Source organism: Castor canadensis, chromosome 2 (genome assembly GCF_047511655.1).
Source record: "Castor canadensis chromosome 2, mCasCan1.hap1v2, whole genome shotgun sequence".
Lineage (NCBI taxonomy): Eukaryota > Metazoa > Chordata > Mammalia > Rodentia > Castoridae > Castor > Castor canadensis.
In genome coordinates this window covers 94,702,973-94,722,947 of record NC_133387.1, presented here as the reverse complement: position 1 = coordinate 94,722,947, position 19,975 = coordinate 94,702,973, and the positions used below count along the sequence as shown (strand labels likewise).

Here is a 19,975-nt window from a genome sequence, read left to right as displayed (position 1 = left end):
ATCAGCTTCAGATAGACTTTCTACCTTAACTAAGTGTTCTGCTCATTTCTTGGTGATCTTGTTCTTGTTTGTTCATCAGTGATTATTTTATATCTCTTCCACTTCAAACCTCCTTTCTCTATTGTATTTTTTTCACTGAAAAATTTGAAATCTTCAAAAAGAGATCTCCTCTTGATAACATAGCCAGTTCTGGAGCTCTATCAACACGCATTAACAATTTCTTCTGTGCAGTTTCTGTCCTAAAGAGGAAGGACTCTTCTTTGCTTAAGGGCCAATATCCCCTGAACCCCAAATTTGTTAGCTCTGTTAACTCTGTTACCTTAAAAACTTCCCTTAGTGCCTTGTTCTTTTTCTTTATATTTCCTTCCTGGATCCTTATAATATTCCTATTAGATCATGTTCTGCAGCATATGAATAGGCTTTGGTACTTCCCATCATAGGAAAAGAAAAGAAAACAGACAAAGGGAAAGAACTTTCACAGCTCCCAATACTTTCAACTATTGTCCCATTTGTGTCATCCTTCTAAGAGGCAAAATTTTTGTAACCTCATCTTTCTACTTCTATTCATTCATTCTTCAGACAGCTCTATGCTGAATTTTGTTCATGACTACACTGACACTGCTATTTTAAAGATCAATGGGGCTCTCCAAATTACCTGCATGCTTTTCTGCTCCCATCAGTCCTTCACCTTCCAGCAGGTTCCAGACCAATGACAATCCCCTATGGCTTCAACGGTTTCTCTCCTGATTTCTGGAGCACATTTCCAATTTTTCACAGACCTGTATGATTGATATTGTGTCTTTTCCTGTGTCCTCTAACTTTGTTTATCCCTAGGATGCTGGAGAAACTGAAATATTCTCAGAACTCAGCATTCATCCTTTCATATTTTTCACTCTACTCTCCCTCTCAGATCTCCAAGACCTTGCTGAAATTGTTTAAAGATTACCCTGTTTTAAATATTCCCTATGTGTTTGATTTCCATATTAGTATCTTCTCAGAGCATTATTCTCTGAGAACTAAGTGTTCTGAACATACTGAACTGGCACATGTTCAGTATGTTCAGATATAGAATTGATTTTTTCTAAACTCTGAATTTCTACCACAATTTCTCCATTTTAATAAATGGTCTCATTATTTCTCTAGTTACTTAAGGCAGAAACTTGGGAGTCATTTTAATTCCTTTCCTCTCCTTTACCCACCATGTGAACAAATCTTGTTGATTTAACCTCCAGAATGGAGCTAGACTGATTTCTCATCCAGAGTAAATAACTATCACCTTTAACCTGACCACTGCTATAATATCATAATTGCTTTCTCTTCTCTTCTTTTGCCCCATTTGCAAATAGCAGTGAGAGTAATTTTTAAAAAATATAAATTAGTTTAAAGTCATTAAGCTTCGCATTGCATTTGAAATAAAATTTGCATTCTGTATGCAAGCCCATGAAATCCCTCATGTTTTGATCTCTTTCCACTTCCAATCTCAGTTTGATCCATCCCTTCCCACGGGTGCTAAGGTGTAGCCACACTGACTCATCCCCAACATACCAACTTTTGTCTAATACTAAGACCGTAGTGTACATTATTATGCCCTTGAGCTGGTGCACTCCTCCCAATACTTGCGTTTCCATCTCCCTGATAGTCTTACCTCCGGGATATATGTCACGTTATTGGGAATGATGACTTCCTTTCTAAAAAATCAATTATACACCCAATTTACTACTTGCCATTCTCAGTCCCTGTTCATTTCCTTAGCATTTTCCTCTTTGTAGTCCCTTTTTTATTGTCTATTGTCTGCCTCCTAGACTGGTATATACACACTCAGCTCTGAGCACTATGGCTGTCAGCAGGTTCTCACAGTTCAGAGTCAAATTCTAGCTTCAGCACTTAAAATTAGGGAAGATTTTAGCATTTCTATGCCTTAGTTTCCACATCTATAAAATTATAATGATCATATTTATAACATTTATTGGGGGATAGAATGAAGATTAAGTAAAATAGCGTTTGTTACAGAGTGCTACTGGTAGTATTAGTACTATTGATGATGATAACATTCTTATTGGTAGCATTCAAAAAATTGTGGAATGTCTGAATGAATGAAGGTTGATATTTGGATTATTGTGCAACTACAACATACCAGGAACCATGTTCTTCCCATCACATATGGTTCATTTTTTTTTAATTCACAACTTGATGAAGTAGATAGCATTGTCACCAGGAAAAGTTATTTAGAGAATTTGAATAACTTCCTCTAAAATAAATAACCCCAAAGTGGTTAAGCCAGAGTTTGAAGCCATTTCCAACAATCCATTGTTTATGGACTAGAATATACCTATCCATAAGAATGACATAAACCATTTCAAATGGCAGATTCTTGGGATGATCCCTGGAGATAAGAATTCTTTGGGTTTTATGTGGTATCTTGAACTCAGTGACTTCCACAAGATCTATGGTACCTTTCAGATAAAACAAAGATGGGAATCATGCCCTGTCCTGCCTTTGCTTTCTGATTCCATGGCCTTGTCCCTATGGACCACAATGAGGGGGGAGTCCAGTCAGTGGGTCAGTGCCAAGGGGTAAAGAGACTGCCATTGTGGAGCTGGTCCTCTTACAGGCCTTTCACTCTCATAGCATAATCTTCACTACCACCTTGGCCTGGGCTGAGGATGAGATGTGGCTAGACCACAAACAGATCACCAATGTCTAGAAAACACCACAGCTGTACCATTGCTTACAGGCAGCATTTTGAGTTTTTATCTTAAATCTGGACATAATCTGAAATCAAACTCTAGGAGGACTTGGAAGAATTTTTTTTAAGTCGGGTAAGAAAACTAAGTGATAAACAAATGACCTTGCAACTGCTTTGACATGTTGCTGTATTAGTGATCCAGGAATGAGGCTTTCATACAAAAAGGTTAGGAAACATGATCCTGAAGTGGTAGGCAAGCAAGAGCCAACTAAATAGAGGACTAGATGTTATCATACACTGCTCCATGTTCAGAAAATTCTTGTATAGAGCTCTGGCCAGGAAAAATTATTGATATCTTCTTGAAAACATGGGCAGCTTTTAGAGCTGCAATGAGGTACCTCAATTTCCTTTAGTTATTATGTAGCATTATCACTGCTGTCAAGCCAAATAATAGCAGGTTGGCCATATTTCAATACAAATTTGGAAATTTTCAAAAAAATGTTGGGGTTGTAATTCCCAATGATCATTTCAGCTTTTGTCCTTGTTTCTATTATTTACATGATGGCTAGAAAAATAAAGATAAAGTTCTTATGTTTGACCATACGTAAATCCAGACACCAGTCAAGGTGATCTAGTAAAAGCTTGTCCTAGAAATATAGAGCTTCCATACAACCTTTGGAGAGGAGACAGGCTAGACATGAGGTGATGGTGCACTCTCTGGCATGGATTCAGAATAAGTGTCCTTGAAAGGAAAAGGATTCTTAGACTTACTTCTGTGCCCAACAGGGTATGTAAGCCCATTGAAAAGCTTCAAGGCCAGAATGGGCAGCATTCCCAGATCCTATTCATCTGAACAAGTTACTCTGTGCTACAGAAACAAAACCCCCTCAAATCTCACTGGCTTGAAAGAACAAAAGTTTTATTTCTTCTTCACATTGTATGGCCAAAGCAGGTTGGTATTGGTACTCTGCCTAAGAACAAAAGCTGATGAAGTCTCCATCTCAAAATGTATTTTTCCTTGAGCAATTCAGTAGAGGAAGACAATATGGTACATCTGGTACCGACTTAAATTCTTCTGCCTACAAGTGATGCATGTTATCCCCGAGCACATATACCTGGAAGACCTGATCACAGAGCCACACCTTTGTTCAAGTGTGCAGGAGAAGAAAGAGCACTGAATGTTGGTGAACATTAGTAATGGAAGGCACATAGAACAAGAAGTTTAGAGGCCTGGAATGAAATACCCTATACCCAGAGGGAATAAAAGGAATAAGTAGGCCACTTGGAAGGGGAAGGACAGCCTAACCATTGTTCATGAGATAGAGCAGAAGATGCCTAAGGTTAATAATAGGTCAGGCACACAGATACTGCAGCATCATAAGGCATGAGGCCTTACACAGAGCCTGTGACTATGCAAAGAGCCCTGAAGAGATGAGAGACAGGAACATGAAGATCATAGCCTGAACAAGAACACTTAGGTGCTAGTTTTCTAAGAAGTATCTCAAAAGAGTGAGGTATGGAAGCAGCATTTGTAAAAATTACTTAATGAGGAGTTTCTACTCCCATTTCCTGCACAAGAAAGAGGAAATGCTTTTCCCCTTTTTTCCTCATATCTCCCTATTTTAATCATTTTCTAATAAACTTTATCATTTTCACTATAAAAATTTTCTTTTTTTATTCATATGTGCATACAATGTTTGGGTTATTTCTCCCCCCTTCTCCCACCCCCTCCCTTACCCTCTCCCTACCCCCTCCCTCCCCCCCCCCATACTCGGCAGAAACTATTTTGCCCTTATCTCTAATTTTGTTGTAGAGAGAGTATAAGCAATAATAGGAAGGACCAAAGGTTTTTACTAGTTGAGATAAGGATAGCTATACAGGGAGTTGACTCACATTGATTTACTGTGCATGTGTGTTACCTTCTAGGTTAATTCTTTTTTATCTAACCTTTTCTCTAGTTCCTGGTCCCCTTCTCCTATTGGCCTCAGTTGCTTTTAAGGTATCTGCTTTAGTTTCTCTGTGTTGAGGGCAACAAATGCTATCTTGTTTTTTAGGTGTCTTATCTATCCTCATACCTCCCTTGTGTGCTTTATCATGTGCTCAAAGTCCAACCCCCTTGTTGTGTTTGCCCTTGATCTAATGTCCACATATGAGGGAGAACAAATGATTTTTGGTCTTTTGGGCCAGGCTAACCTCACTCAGAATGATGTTCTCCAATTCTATCCATTTACTTGTGAATGATAAGATTTCATTCTTCTTCATGGCTGCACAAAATTCCATTGTGTATAAATACCACATTTTCTTAATCCATTTGTCAGTAGTGGGGAATCTTGGCTATTTCTATAACTTGGCTATTGTGAATTCACTATAAAAATTTTCTTAATGAACACTGATATTTATTGATATGTCAATGTCGATGTGACTGTACCCCAGTGTCCACAGGGGAAAAGAGCCCAAACTGGGATTGGTCAACAGGTCAACATAGAGAAGACTAATCTTACTTTAAATGCAATGAGGAACTGAATGAATTTATGCCAATTCATGCTCTTAAAGATCACTCTTTCTGCCGTTTGAAGAACAGATTGGGTGAAAATGGGACAAAAGAAAAAGCAGTATTGCTTTTCAGCAATATTTTCAGGTTAAAGAGCATAGTGATTTCCTCTAGTGAGATGGATTCTAGCTCCATTCAATAGTATATGCTCATATGTTGAGTAAAAGGGAGGAGGAAACTCCTAACTTTCTAACTTGAGTACCTGGAGAAGTAATGCTATTATTTACTGAAAGGGAGAAAGAGTGGTAGAAATCCACAGTTTAGGAAAAGTAAAAAATCTAATATTGAGCATATGAAGTATGTGATTTGGGTTATGATAAAATTAAAAGAGATAATAGGTAGATAAGCGAGTTTGTAAGAATAATGCTCTAGGAAGAGCATACATGTGGAAGTCAAGAACACACCGATGATATTGTTCTATCAGTTTTTATTCATTTATTTACTTAATATGTGTTTATTGGATGACAACTGTGTGCTGGATACTGAAGAGAGACTATACAGAAGGTTCTGGCTTTGTGGATTTCCCATTCTAACAGCTTCATGCATATCTTTTAATGTGTAGGAACATCCCCCAGAGATAGGCAGTATTAACATACCCAGTTTATCACTGGAGAAACTGAGGTACAAAGACGTATTACCCAAGGAGCTGATAGAGTTAGGTAGAGAGACTGCCTAGCAAGCATAAGGCCCTGAGTGCTTCCAAGACCCCAGTGCTGCCAAAAAAAAGACATAAGAAGTATTATCCAGCCATCCATCAAGTAGTAGAACTGGAGGTAACTATCAGCAATATGGCTCCAGACCACATACTTTTGGTTACTGTACTGTACTGCCACCACTGATACATCGTGACAATAGTCATCCTTTCCTTTTCTTTTTGTAATATATGAGATAATGGCACTTTAGAACAAGGAGATAAAGAAAATGGAATGTGTGGTACTATTAAGACAGATGGAGAGTTACATCAGACTAAGTAAGTCGTCCTGTGTGAAACAGCACTAAGAGCCTTAAGGTTTTGAGGTTGCTACCCCTTGTCTGTGTTCATTCTAGGCAGATTATTAACCCTATCTCCTAAGGTAGTGGAGTTCATGTATGCTCAGGATAGAAGGCCATGGATCAGAGAACCTGGCTCCAACCCCCAAGCCTATATGAAGGCATTGCAAGACACTGACCCCCAGTGGCATGCAGTTGACTCCCAGTTCAAGTACCAGTGCCTATACTGTCAAGGAAGTTGTCCAAACATTTTGAAACTTAGATTCCTCAACTATAAAATAAGAACAATAATAGCATTTCCCACATAGGTTTATGGGAAAATTGAAAATTATAATACTTTCATATAGGGTACTGAAACATAGAATGCCCCCAATAAATTATTATCCACAGTCTTAAATGGGCCTAATGTTCCTTCTGCCATACAAGTTAATGGAATCTGAGCAGGATGTGTAAAAGAGTGAGGCTTATGGAATGGGAGGGCAATAACAGGGCTGTGTAACTGTCCTGGCCCTTTCCCCTTTGGCCACATAGAAAGTTCTTATCCCACATTTCTTTCCAATGTCCATTTTGTTAAGCTTCTTGCATTCACTTCCATCCTAATCACATTTTGTCTAATTAACTTCAAATTCCAAACCATAATTGCTACAGGGAACGCCATGTACCAGGCAAGACTTCTCTTAATCCCTGGTGGAGTGTAGTCAAGGAGGGTGTTTGCTGAGCCTAAATTTAATCATGAGAAAGTGGAGACTCATATATGAGCAACTGAGCTACCATGATTAAGGGAATTTTCCTTTGAAGGCTATTGGTCCCCAAAGGAAACGTATCAAGTACTACCATGGAGGGAATTTAGGACAATTTGCTCTCAAGGGGCTCAATTATTTCTAAATATATTTTAAAATAAATGAGACTTTCTTAAACCATTTATCACCATAGCAACTAAGCTGGCAGGGTTGGTGGGAGTTTTAGCTTCTACCAACTGTGAAATATGCTTGTTGCTTGCAAGTATTTAGAAAAAAAAAAGTGTTTCATTGAATAAGGAAAGGAATAAATTCATGAAGGCCTACAGGAAATTAATGAATAAAGGAATCATAAGAGAATTTGTAAAAATGTACAACTTTACTCTGAGAGTTATATTATAAAACACAATAAAAAATAACATTATTAGGTGAGACTTCATTACGCCCTCAGTTTGGCTATCTCGCAAGTAAAATAATTCTCTTAAAATATAAATGCTTTTCTCTGATCACACATCCCAGCACAGGTGTTGCCTTGAAGGCTGTAGCCAGGAGGTGACAAGCCAGGGATCCTAATCTTGCTTCTAATATCAATTAGCACTGTGTATTGAGAGAGACTTTTGACTGTTACCTTCCTAGTTGAGGAAAGGGTATTGGGTGCTATTACTCGCTTTAAATAAGTGAGGTAAACCCTGACTTTTCCAACTTCCTTATGAGCTTTAAAATGTTTTTCCTTGTTTTCCCGGTTACAGTTTATTTATTCATTCTTTAAAGTTCTAGGAAATGAATCACATGTTCAGACTCCCAAGATTTATCCATATACTTAAGATCTGATGATTTGTTTTCTTTACAGAGGTTCATCCACGTGACAAGAGGGGAAGATTGACCACTGTAAGTCATCTCTGATGAAGGACAGAATAACATTTGCTGAGAAGCTCTGCTGTTATGGCATGCACTTTCCATATCATCTGCTTCAATCCTTACAGCTTTGTATGGGAATTATAATTGGGAATATGCATGATCCAGCTGTGGAAAGAGAAAATTAAATCCAGTTGCTCCATGTCCCACCAGCAGCAAGCAGTGGTGCTGGGGTTTTCATCCACATCTGCTTGCTTCAGAGCAGGACTCCCAAGGCTGCTGTTTCTTTGAAACCCTCTGGTCCGAAGGTGCAGTGCAGTGGAAAGAGACTGGGTCAGGGAGTTAAGATCTGAGTTTTTAGGTCTAGCACCGTTGCCCATCAGTGGTCTAGCCTCAACCAAGTCTATCCTGCCATTGGGCATCTATATCCTTATCTCAAAGAGTACATGTGGAAGGACCACTTCTGGAGGGAGTGGGAAATCTAAGATGAAAGAAGATGAGAAAAGGTGGAATTGGAGGGGGAGAATTTCAGACTCATGGCTGTAGGGTTTGCTGCAGGGAGGTGGGGAGGTGACTGTCTGGGGAAGAGCAACACCTGCCTCTTGGAAACAAGGATGAGCTCAAGTAGCACAGGTGATAGGCATTCATTCAGCATTTGCAACTGGAAATAGGAACCAGAAACCGAGATAAAATAAGCTAGAAGAGTCTCCCAGTAATCAAAGCAAAGGTTAGTTTGAGAGCAGCAGGCTGCATCCAGCTTTCTCTGAACTGTAGGTCTCTGCAGGTGAGTTCCTTTCTACTAAACTCAGTGTCCAGACATGAGAAGAGAAGAATCTATTGGAGGAGTAAACATTGCTTAAAGATTTTAATACTATCTTATGGAGTTTCTTTTCCAAATTATCACATACTGCATTAAGGAAGTTGTTTTTTCATTGCAATCACATGACTCTGTTTTATTTTTGTCCACCCTAAGGAAATAGTATCAGTGAAAGGAAGAAAGCAGACCAAACCCTCACTTCTTTCCTGACAGCTATTCATTTAGGCTTAGTAACTTTACCAAACACAAGATGATCACCTCTGGCCCCCTAATTTGTGACTTACAGCAGAAAATATCAGTTCTATTTCTTGGATATTTATCCCTTTGAATACAAGTGGAAGAGGAAATCTCTGCTTAAAGAAAGGTCATGTAGTAGAAAGCCACAGAACTGGAGTGGGCCAGTGTCTAGTCCTGATTGCTTTTCTTACTAGATGTATGATTTAATAAATTACTCAGTGACTCTGAACTTTATTCTCTTCCTCTGAAATTGGTTAGGAAGATTCTAGTCATTGTTGTGTTTTGAGAAATAAGTGTAGAGCTAAAGGCAAAGATAAAGCAATGGGTCACAAATGAGAAACTCAGGAAGACGTTGAACAATATGATCTAGAGCAAGATGAAGGTTCAAGGCCAAAACACTGAAATCAGCCCCAGATATGCTTGGCTTGGCTCGAGCTGAGGTCCTGACATCCAGCCAGAAGTATTCGAAAACCTAATGCTGTGACTATGTATACTGATCAAATCACCACGACAAAGGGGAGAAGAGGAAGCAAGAAGTCCTCAGACTACGTGAGAAGTGGCGACATCTAAAACATCCTGTAATGATTAAAAAGAATGCTGTCTGAAAGGTATAACTTACTTTATTTAAAATACTGTTGAAATATGCACTCCAGGAGCTACAAAGGTGAAGCCACACAAAGCCCTCCAGTTCTTTTGCATGGTCTTTCCTTTGTGTTCCAGTCAAGGATCCCAATTATGATGCTGTCACTCTCCTTCAGGTGGTGTCCATGCTGGTGTCTCCTCATCTAAACCACAAAGAAAGGAGACTTTGTGAGTGATGCTATTTTGAAAGTAGCAGAATTAGAATGAGCAAAAACAATTCTTCCTCCCCTGCAAGAGGTGGGACTAGCACTCTGACCACCCCCCCACCCCCACCCACGCAACACACACACTCTTGCTTCCTTTGCTTGAGGACAGAGGACTCTACTCAGTCTCCTTTCATGTTTTTGTCATATTTTCCTCTGCAGCTATATGCCCATGCCTGGGTGACATGGGAAAAGAGTCCACAGTCCACTACAAACTCAACTAGTGGTAAATCAGATGTATAAACCAGAAAGTTGCTTTGAGGAGCATGGCTGCATACTATGAGTTACTCTCCTCCCATATGGCTGGGCTTTCCACTGCATGGGCGATAATCTTTTATCTAGAAAATTTCCAAATACAATTCAATTTTTAATAAAATGTGTATTACTTTATATTTTTAACTTTCATTCCTGAAATAATTCCAACTTTATAGGAAAGTAACAAAAAAAAATAAAATCAACTGTCATACATACTTTACCAAGATTTAGTCGCAAGAAGCACAAATATGCACAGAACTCCTATATACTTTGGTTCACCACTGGTTAACATTTTGTGACATTTCCTACACTACTTGCTGTGGTGGTTAATCTTGACTGTCAACTTGATTGGACTGAGGGATGCCAAGGAGTAGTAAAGCACACCTGTGTTTGTGATGCATTGCCAGAGAGGATTAACAAGGGAAAGATTTGCTCTGCATGGGAGGTACCACCCTATAGCCTTGGGGCCTGGAGAGAATAAAAGGGAAAAAGGAGAATCCCATAGTGTAGGTATTCTTTCTCTCCCCTTCCTGGCTGCCATGATGTGAGCTGCTCTGTTCCACCATGCCCTCTCCACCATGATGGACTGAAACCACTGAAGCCAGGAGTCAAAATAAATCTTTCCTCCCTTAAGTTGCTTTTCCTTAGGATTTTGTTACAGTGACATAAAAGTAGGCACACACTTGCTGCTTTTTCTGTCATCTCATTTACATATGATTTTTCATATTTATAGTTATATATAGTTAATATATGTAGTTCATATATATATGTGTGTGTATATATAATTCTCCTCTGAACCATTTGGAAGTAAGTAGCCATCACTTTGTCCTTTTCCTCTTATTCTTTGCATTGTGTATTACCTAACAACAAAACATTTTCTTACTTAATTTCAGTATAGTTACTGATATGAAGAAATGCAACATTCATATAATGCTGTTATGTAATTCACAGTTCATATTCAAATCCTAATGTTAACCTTTTGTAACATTTTTTTCCTGATCCAGTACTATTCCTTGCCTTTTAGTTTCCATACTTTGTACTTTTACTCTGTAACTGTTCCTCCATCTTTCTTTGTCCTCTATGAATGATATTTTGGGAATGATGTTTCATTTTCAGGAAGTACAATACAGTGTACATTTTAAAAATGCTTCTGAATTTGAGTTAACCTAATGGTTCCTTGTGGTTACATTCAGGTTAGGCCTTTTTTGGCAGGAATGTCACAGAAGTGACACTGTATGCGTCACACTGGGAAGCATATAATTTTCATTTGTGTCACTATCAGAGTATTAACTTTGATCCCTACATAGTCCCTTCTACTCTTGACAGTGCTATGTGAGAGCATGGATCAGAGACATCCAGTCCTCTTTGCATATTAGAATTATCTTGGAACAAAACAATACCAAAAACCACAATCTTGAATGAATGCTCTCTAGTCTCTCTACCTTGGATTACTGATTCCCAATTTTGGCTGTACAATGGAGTCACTTGGGAAGATTTCTGAAATTCTGATGTCTGGCTCTCACATTCAGAGATTCTGACGTATTCAGTTTGAGTGAGTCAGAGACATTAGGTGGTTTGAAAAGCTGTCCATATAAAACGAATGTCGAGAATTGTAGGCTTGGCCCTGTCACATGAAATTTACCAAGGGTAGACAATAGAGTGCTTTTGAAGCTTTCTAGGGAACTGTGGTGTGAGGCCAAGGTTGAGACCCACAGGTGTGCACCTGGGAGATTATTATCTACATTTAACCAAGGAGGAAGGCTGAAGCTTTCTCTGAGAAATAGTAGGGCCATCTATACCAGCCCAGGCCTTCCCCGTGTTGGCCACAGTTCTCTGGATGAGCAGAACTCAATTTGTTGATACCAGCTCACCTGGGAGGGGACTCGAAGAGGTATTTGTCATCTCCAACCCCAAAGAACCTCAGAGAAAAGTAGATAGTTATTTTCAGACTGTACTGTTCCTGACTATATCCTTTCTACTCAAAGTATGATCTGCAGAACAGAAACAGGGACATAGAATCCCAAGCCTCCTGAACCAGCATCTAAACAAGATTTCCATGTGTTTGAGAAGTCTGAGAAGCATTGGAGCATGCTCAGTGCAGAGACACAGAGACTGGCAAACTTTTAGATTAAGAGCCCTACAGCCACTGTCACAGCTGCTTATTCTGCCTTTGCACACAAAAGCAGCCTTAGAGGATATGTAAATGAATGACTTTCCATATGTTTACAATGGTAGCAAGTCATCAGCCATAGTTTTCTGGCCTCAGATTTAATGCAATGAAGTAGGATTGAGAGGAAATGATACAAAGCTCACAAAATGGGGGAATTAAAATTCAGATCCTGGCTCTGGCACTTACCAGTTTTGTGACTTTGCACAAATTATTTATGCCCTCTAGGCATCATAGGTAAATTGTGTAAAGAAAACTGTATCAACTGAGATTGGAAATGATTAAAAGGGCAGGCTGTGTGTTTGGCATGTAGAGGACTCTCAGAATGTCAGTTTGCTTTCTTCCTTCCAGCCCTTTGTGTACAAACTCAGGGAATCTGTGTTTTCACTGGGACTTATCAACATGCTGTTTGTCCAAAATAGCATATTAATTTGGCTTTGAAAGCTCTCTTATTTTTATTGGTTGTGAAGAAGATTGACCATCTGAAAACCCTCAACATACCTAATTAATTAATGATGCCAATCCAGCCTCAAGGCAATAGAAGTCATTCAGTTTTATCATCCACCTTCCCCACCTTTTCTCTTCTCTTTCCCCTTCTGTACAGCTCCTTCTCTCTAGGAGATGAAAGGCACCTGCCATAGTCAAGCTCCATATCTAAGTTCAATTCTGTCTGACTCATAACTTCCCTAAGGGAGAGAAAAAAAATAGCAAGTGAAATGATTTTGCTTAAAAGATCCTGCTGAGTTAGGATTGGAAGAAGATGGTAGTTGTGGTTAAAAGATGAGATATTCAAATACTTTTAACAGGATGACTCATTAGCAGAAAAGAAAGTTAAGTAAGAATTACACCATGCCAGCAGAATGGCCTACTAAGGAGAGGTGGTGGCAGTTAAGGAGAAGGTGGTCAGTGGGCAGTAACAGCTATGATGTTACACAACCCTGGGCTAACTATAGAGCAAAAAAGGGAGACTGATTGGCACCTTTTCTACTCAGCTTGGAAATCAGCAAGAAAGTATAATTCTTATTTAATTTGTTATCAAGCTGTTAGCAGGAAGCTGATGAGCACACATGTATGGAGGGCTACAAAAGTAAAACTCAGACAATGCAAGGAAGATGGCAAAATGAGATGGAGTCACAGTGCATCACAGGCTTCCTCAGGGCAGCCCGGATAACCTCTACTGCTATGGTTTAGATGCTGTTTGTCACCCTCCCCCTCCAAAAATAAAAAGCTTCCTGTATTGAGAGTTTGGTCCTTTGGAAAGTGATGGGACAGTTGAGAGATAGGGCCTAGTCGGAGGCCCTTAGGTCAATTGGGAGTACCCTCACAACCATCACGACAAGATTGTGCTAAAAGTCTGAGCCTGGCCCAGCCAATTCTTTCTGGCTTTCTGTATCAAGATGGGATCTCTTGTTCCTACTCCTGAATCTGCTGCAGCTATGGCTGCACAGTTCAGAAGGCCCTCTCCAGAACTAAGCCAGTATCAGTTCCATGCCCTTGAACGTCCAACACTGAGTTAGATAAACTTTTTTTATTCATAAGAAGTCTGCCTTGGGTATTTTGCTATAGTAACAAAAAGGCTGACTACTAGGGCTGGAGGAGGTGTAGCTCAGACAGTATAGTGCCTGCCTCATAAGCATGAAGCCCCAAGTTCAAATCCTAGTACTACAAAAAAAAAAAAAAAGAAGCTGGCTAATGGCTAATACAATTCACCTACATAGAATCCTGAAGGGATGGTCCATACATAATACTGTTTAGTTATATAGAGCTTACAATTTTTATAGGCAACTGTAGTTGGTACCTGGAGCCCTGGCAGTTTTATTGGAAATGATAGTTTGATTATTTTTATTATTCTCTTCTCTCTGACTCATGTCCATTGAGGTGACTACAAAAATGTAGAGATCAGTCCTGGAAATGTGCTATTCAGAGTTTGGAAAGTCTAGAGAGTAGGCAGTTGGAGTAACAGAATGGCAACCCTTTTCATTTCACCATGCACGAAGAGAAAAAACCCCAGGAAATTACTGGCAGCAAATCCCATCAGAATTCTAACATAAAAGGAACACAGGTTAGAGGCAAGTGTTTAAGCGGGAAAAATAGCAACCTCGATTCAAGAAGTGAACCAAAGTTGAGGGTGCTAGACCTCAATCCAAAGTCATCCTCACAGTGGATGCTTGACCGCTCTGAAAGGCAGCAATGTTGGGAGGCTGTCAGCTACCTTCAGTTTGCAGGTGACAGAGAGAAGATTCCTTGACATAGCTTGACCTTGTCTTGAAACTCTTGTATATGAGAATAAACAAATAAAAAACATCTGGTGGAAGGATTCAGCAGTTTGAAATAAAAAGGAATAGAGGCATAGAACTGGTATAAATATATACTTTTGCAGTTGACACTTTCAATGACATTCCAGATGACATTGTAAGGAAGATGTTAGAAAAAATATTCAGTATTAGGGAAAATTTTTTTCAGATAATAAGTCAAAATCTAATTAAAAATTATGGAAGTAGTGACTAGCAGGTTGGATAATGAAAGAAACTGAGAGGCAGACAAAAACTAATCTCAAAATGTCTCAGCACCGAGAGGAAAAAGATAAAGATAAGAATATAATAATGAGACAAATGACAAGAGGTTGTGAGAAATGACCAAGGAGATCTAGCATACATGTTACATGGGTAGTTTAGAAGGATAAAACTGAGCACGAGGAAAAGCAAACTCAAAGAAGTGAGTGGAAGAGAAATTTGCATCACTACCAGGAAAAGGAAACGTTACCTGGTCAATATCAGATGATATTGATAATATTTTTTAAATCCTTCTTTCTAACAGAAAAAAATACCTATTAAGAAAATGATCTCAGGTTGGAACCAAACTTCTTCTTCAGTATACTGAATACAAATGAAAATAAACTTTAAAAATGATATTTTGAAGGAAAGATTAGCATATCTTTTGAGGGGAAAGAATTCTGTACTCAGCCAAACTATAATTTATGCACGAAATCATCAAGATACTTTCAAGTGATCATCCCCTTCATGAAATGTCACACAGTGAAATAATTCCCACATGAAAAAAATAAAACAATATCTCAGGGAAAGTATGGATAGAAAGAGTGAACCTGCTTAAAATTAGATTTAATGTCCAAATAATTATTGTTAATATGTTTTCCCTGCTAGGAGTCATGATTTGATTTCTTTCCCTTTTTGAAAATAAAAGTTTTGAGTTTTGTACTTAGTTTTTTTTGTTTGTTTTGGTGTTACTGGGGTTTGAACTCAGGGCCTTGTACTTGCTAGGCAGGTGCTCTACACATGAGCCATGCCCCAGCCCTAATTTTTTAATTAAAGAAAAGTATGTTTCTTGAGAGCAAAGTGACCAAAACAATTAATAAAAGTTGGCATGCATGCATTTCCTGTTTCTATGACCACAATCTAGACTAAGATCCAGTGGCAACCATGTTCTCTTTTGAACAGCTTTATAGTATGAAGCCTAGTAAAAGATAATTTAAAGAAATAATAAATGTAATTGATGTGAGTATTCATAATGGCATAAAGACATATCCTTTAACCTCCATCTGGCAGAGTGAACATCAACAGGTAAGTGCTATTCCCAATTTTGGAGAAGGGGCTAAAGGGACTTGATTTCCTTGTGACTTTGCTTTAGACTCATCAAGATGCCAATTCCATAATAGCTAATAAAATATTAAAAGGAAGCTAGAAAGAAACAGCTCAGGGTAGAGTAAAAGCTGAAAATTAGGAAAATTCGAGCCTTAAGTAAATTAGGCATTATTAAAAAATTGGAACAACAAATTTCATGTAAAAATATAAGTAGGAAGATGTTATTCCTTCTCATTCTTTTTTTTTCTGATTCCTCCTCTTTTAGTCAGCCTTCAATGTTACCGAATACATAGAGAATATAATTACTGTGGAGAATGAATGTAGAGAGAAGATGGATCAGTCCTAAGCTATCTTTCTCTTCTCTCAAAATTGATTTTCTAGGTTAGCTCTATCAGTCCCACGGTCTCAAATCCCATTTATAACCTATGAATCCCAAACTTTTTATTTATACCCACAATCTTTTTCCTGAAGTCTAACTGTATACATTTATCTACTAACTCTATATCTGTATTTGGATGTTCTAAATTCACATGGCAAAACTACGATTCTCGACTTTCCTTTCACCAAAATACTAAGCATCTTTCCAGCAGCCTCCATTCCTCAGAGCAGAGAAGGAGAACCTAGAGTTTCCTGCGGCTGGTGAGCATGTGAGATTGAGGGAGTGGGGAAAGTGTAGGAGAAACCCAGAGACAGGAGTTTTTAGGGGATGTGAGTTCTCACTTCCAAGTCTTTGAGTGAGATCAGTGTCCCCACCTCCTTGGTTCTTCTCTCACCCCCCACATGACCACTCTATGTTTTGCTTCTTTCATAATCACATGAGCAAGGACTTTAGTCACCTCCAACTTGTCAAAGTGTCTAAGTGGTGGCATTGCTTCAGAGGAGTCACTGCCAGAATCAGCAGTCAGAACTTACCGAAGACCTGGGAGAAATGTAACTTTTAAATCTGCTGTAAAAAAAAAAAAAAAGGAAAGGTTGTAAGTATAAAATTAAATGAATAAACTCAAATGGCTGCTACATGGTATAAAATGTGGGTTTCTGGAATCTACTTTGCAAGCCAGTTTAGAATTGTATGTTTTAGAAATCAATGTGATAAATACCACAGTGCTTAACTTCGATCTCAAGAATGTCAGCTTTGAAGAATAAGGAGGGAAGAAAGTGAAACAGTCTTTAGATAAATAGGTGTTGTCACAAGGTCCAAGTGTAGCATCTTGTCTATGAAGACATAGCTTGAAAAGGAGACTGTTACCAAGGGCAACAGTGCCACAACTTCAGGAAGAAGATAGGATCCATGAGTTCAAGTATCTTCATGGTCCCCAAATCAAAAGAGTTATTTAAGTTATTTAGTGGAGGCTTTCTAAAGCTTATTAAATGTTTGTCACACAAAACCAAAATAAATGTGGTTTATTCCATTTACTAGAGTCATGTAACCAACAAATTTGCCTATCTGATTTCCTCAACTAGTAGCAGGTATTTATACATAAAACAAATGGTTGAATAATATCCAGTGTGCTTTCAACATCAATTTATATACTTTAAAACTACATATTGCATTTAATAGCAAAAATTTTCAAATTCAAACTTTTATATTGTTCAGTAGTTTATTACTTTAAAATATATATTTATCACAGTTCACCAAGGAACTAAGGGAAACATTTACCCAGATTAAATTAAATCTCCTTCCTGGAAACTAATTGGTATATTTGGATCATGAACATTTCCTCAAAGGCCCATGTGTTTAAAGCTTGGTTCCCAGAATGGCGTATTAGGAAACTGTGGAATTGTTAAGAAATAGGGCCTCTTGGGAGGCCTTTGGGTCATAATGAGCAGGACTGTAAAGGGGATAGTAGGACTCTAGCCCCTTTTTCTTTCTCTCTTTTGCTTCGTGGTGTTGAAGTGAGTGACTTTATTTTGCTGTGGGATCCCATCTTGATGTGCTGCTTCACCACAGACCCAAAGTCATAGAGCCAATCAGTCAGGGACTAGAACCTCTGAAGAAATGAGCCCAAATAAACTTTTTCTCCTTGTAAGATGGTTATCTCAGGTATTTGTTATGGTGATGGAAATCTGACTAGTACACTATACTTTAAGAAACACTTTTTTTCTGAGTTCTAAGCTATTTATCACATTCCCCTAATTAGCTATGAAAAATGTATTATATCAACTATCATTACCAAAATTGTAGAATGCTCAGTATTTATTTATGCTAATACCGCCAAATTCATTCATTCACTTTCTTAGCATAGCTTTTTCATTTCTCTCCCAAACTGAACATAAAGAAAAAACTTGATTTCCCTACTGAGAAAAGGCTTTGATTTTGATTTTTTTTTTTTTTGGTGGTAGTGGGGGTTGGTGGTACTCAGGGCCTTGTGCTTGCTAGGCAGGGACTTTACCATTTAAGCCACACTGCTAACCCCTGAGAAAATGTTTTGATCCCCTGTTCTTACACCGTTAAACATTCCTTAATTATAGTACAGAAATTTTATTTTTTCTGTTTGAATCCACCATATGAATTAAGACACACCTGCACAAAACTGCAACTCATGGCTGACAGGAATGACCTTTAGGCCTACATTTAAGGATGTACTTCTATTTAGTGTAGTCATGTAACTAACAAGCTTACCATCTGATTGCTTAATCAGTAGCAGTTTAGGAATGGCATAGCCAGAAGCAACAAGAAATGAAAATAGATAAAGGGTGCTGAGTAGAAATTTAAAAAGTTGCAGAGCAATCTCATGTCCTTCAACAACTTATATATGAGGCAAGTAGCCACTCCCTCATTTTATGGTAAGTTGAATAACGGCCCCTACAATTAATCTCCAGAATTTATGAATATGTTCTTAAATATGCCAAAAGAACATGTGGAGATGTGATTAAATTAAAGATTTAGGGTAAGGAGAGTATTTTAGATTAGCTGGGTGGACTCAATGTAATCACAAGAGTCCTTAGCAAGAGGCAAGGCAGGAGAGGCAACCAGAAAAGGAGATATGAGTACAGAAAAGAGAGCTATGCAGATGGTACTGTACTAGCTTTGATTAGCCATAGTCAAGAAAAGCAGGTAGAAGCCAGAAAAAGATGGGAGTAACTCCACTGTAGACTCCAGAAGGAACACAACTCTGCTGACACCTGATGTCAAGACTCTGAACTTCAGAACTGTAAGAACATAAATTTGTGTTATTTTAAGTTTAAGACACTAAACTTACAGCAACTTGTTATAACAGCAATAGGAAACTAATACAATACAATGCTTCAATGACATTTAAGTGGAATGTCTTGCTTCACCAATTTATATTATGAAATAACTTCACACTATAAGTTCAGATCCCTTTCTTACTGATCATGAAAATCTATTTTCTTTTCTCAATCTCCTTCTTCCACAAAGCCAGCAATCTCAGAGGGTGATTCCTTAGTCTAGTGAGGTAAATTCTGCCCACTAACACTCATGGAGAGGATGCCAGCATTGGGATCTATCTGCCCAAAGGGGCTGTTATCCACCACTGCTGCTACTGAGACGGCAGCGATGCAGGCAAAGCAGGAAGTCCAGCAAGTTCTATCGACTACTGAGATTCAGAGCTTCACGGTCACCACCTGATGGAAAGCTGTGTTCTCAGAGTACAGGGGAGAATGCCTCCCTCGTCAGCATGGCTCTCCACTGGCGTGCTCCATGCCAGGGTGAACTTGTGTTCCCAGGGCTGTGGCTTTTTCAGTCTTCAGACATGTGGCCATTTTCCTATCAAACTCACAGTACCAGAAGAGCTAGCTAGGAAAGGACATGACCTGAACTAAAGGTGAGCTTAAGTCAACTCCTCCTAAAACCAACTTGGCCTTGGAGTGGAGAAAGAGCCTTGATGCAAATTTCCCTCCCCTTAGTGGTGAATTTCCTCTTAGTGTCCCCATTGCCTTCTCCTGCCAAGTGACCACAGTCAGGATTATTTAGTCAAATGGATGTTTCACTAACTTGGACTTGAAAAGAAAAATCATGAACCCTCCCTTCTTAGAAAAGACTTCTGGAAACCTGTAGTCTCTTATTAAAACAGTGTGATCCTTTGCCCCAATTCAGCCACAATCTCCAGGGTGACACAAAAGAGCCATGTTGGCAACATATTCTAAGCACAAGATTTTTACTAAGGTAATTTGGTGTTTAATCACCAAGAAAATTGTAGCTGTTTTTAAGTGGAAAGAACGATAAATGTTTATCTCATTTAGCTCTTTACTTTGTCTATTTAATTTACTAATGAT

The 19,975-nt window shown here is 38.6% G+C and overlaps 1 long non-coding RNA gene across 1 annotated transcript in view; it reads left to right on the top strand.

The window, feature by feature from the left end:
• The window catches only part of LOC141417378 (uncharacterized), a 38,946-nt gene extending 28,307 nt beyond the window's left edge, over positions 1 to 10,639 (top strand). Inside the window, exon 3 of the long non-coding RNA XR_012441919.1 lies at positions 7,815 to 10,639. This is a non-coding gene — a long non-coding RNA (uncharacterized lncRNA). The remainder of the gene's footprint in view (positions 1 to 7,814) is intronic.
• Positions 10,640 to 19,975: the final 9,336 nt, after the last annotated feature.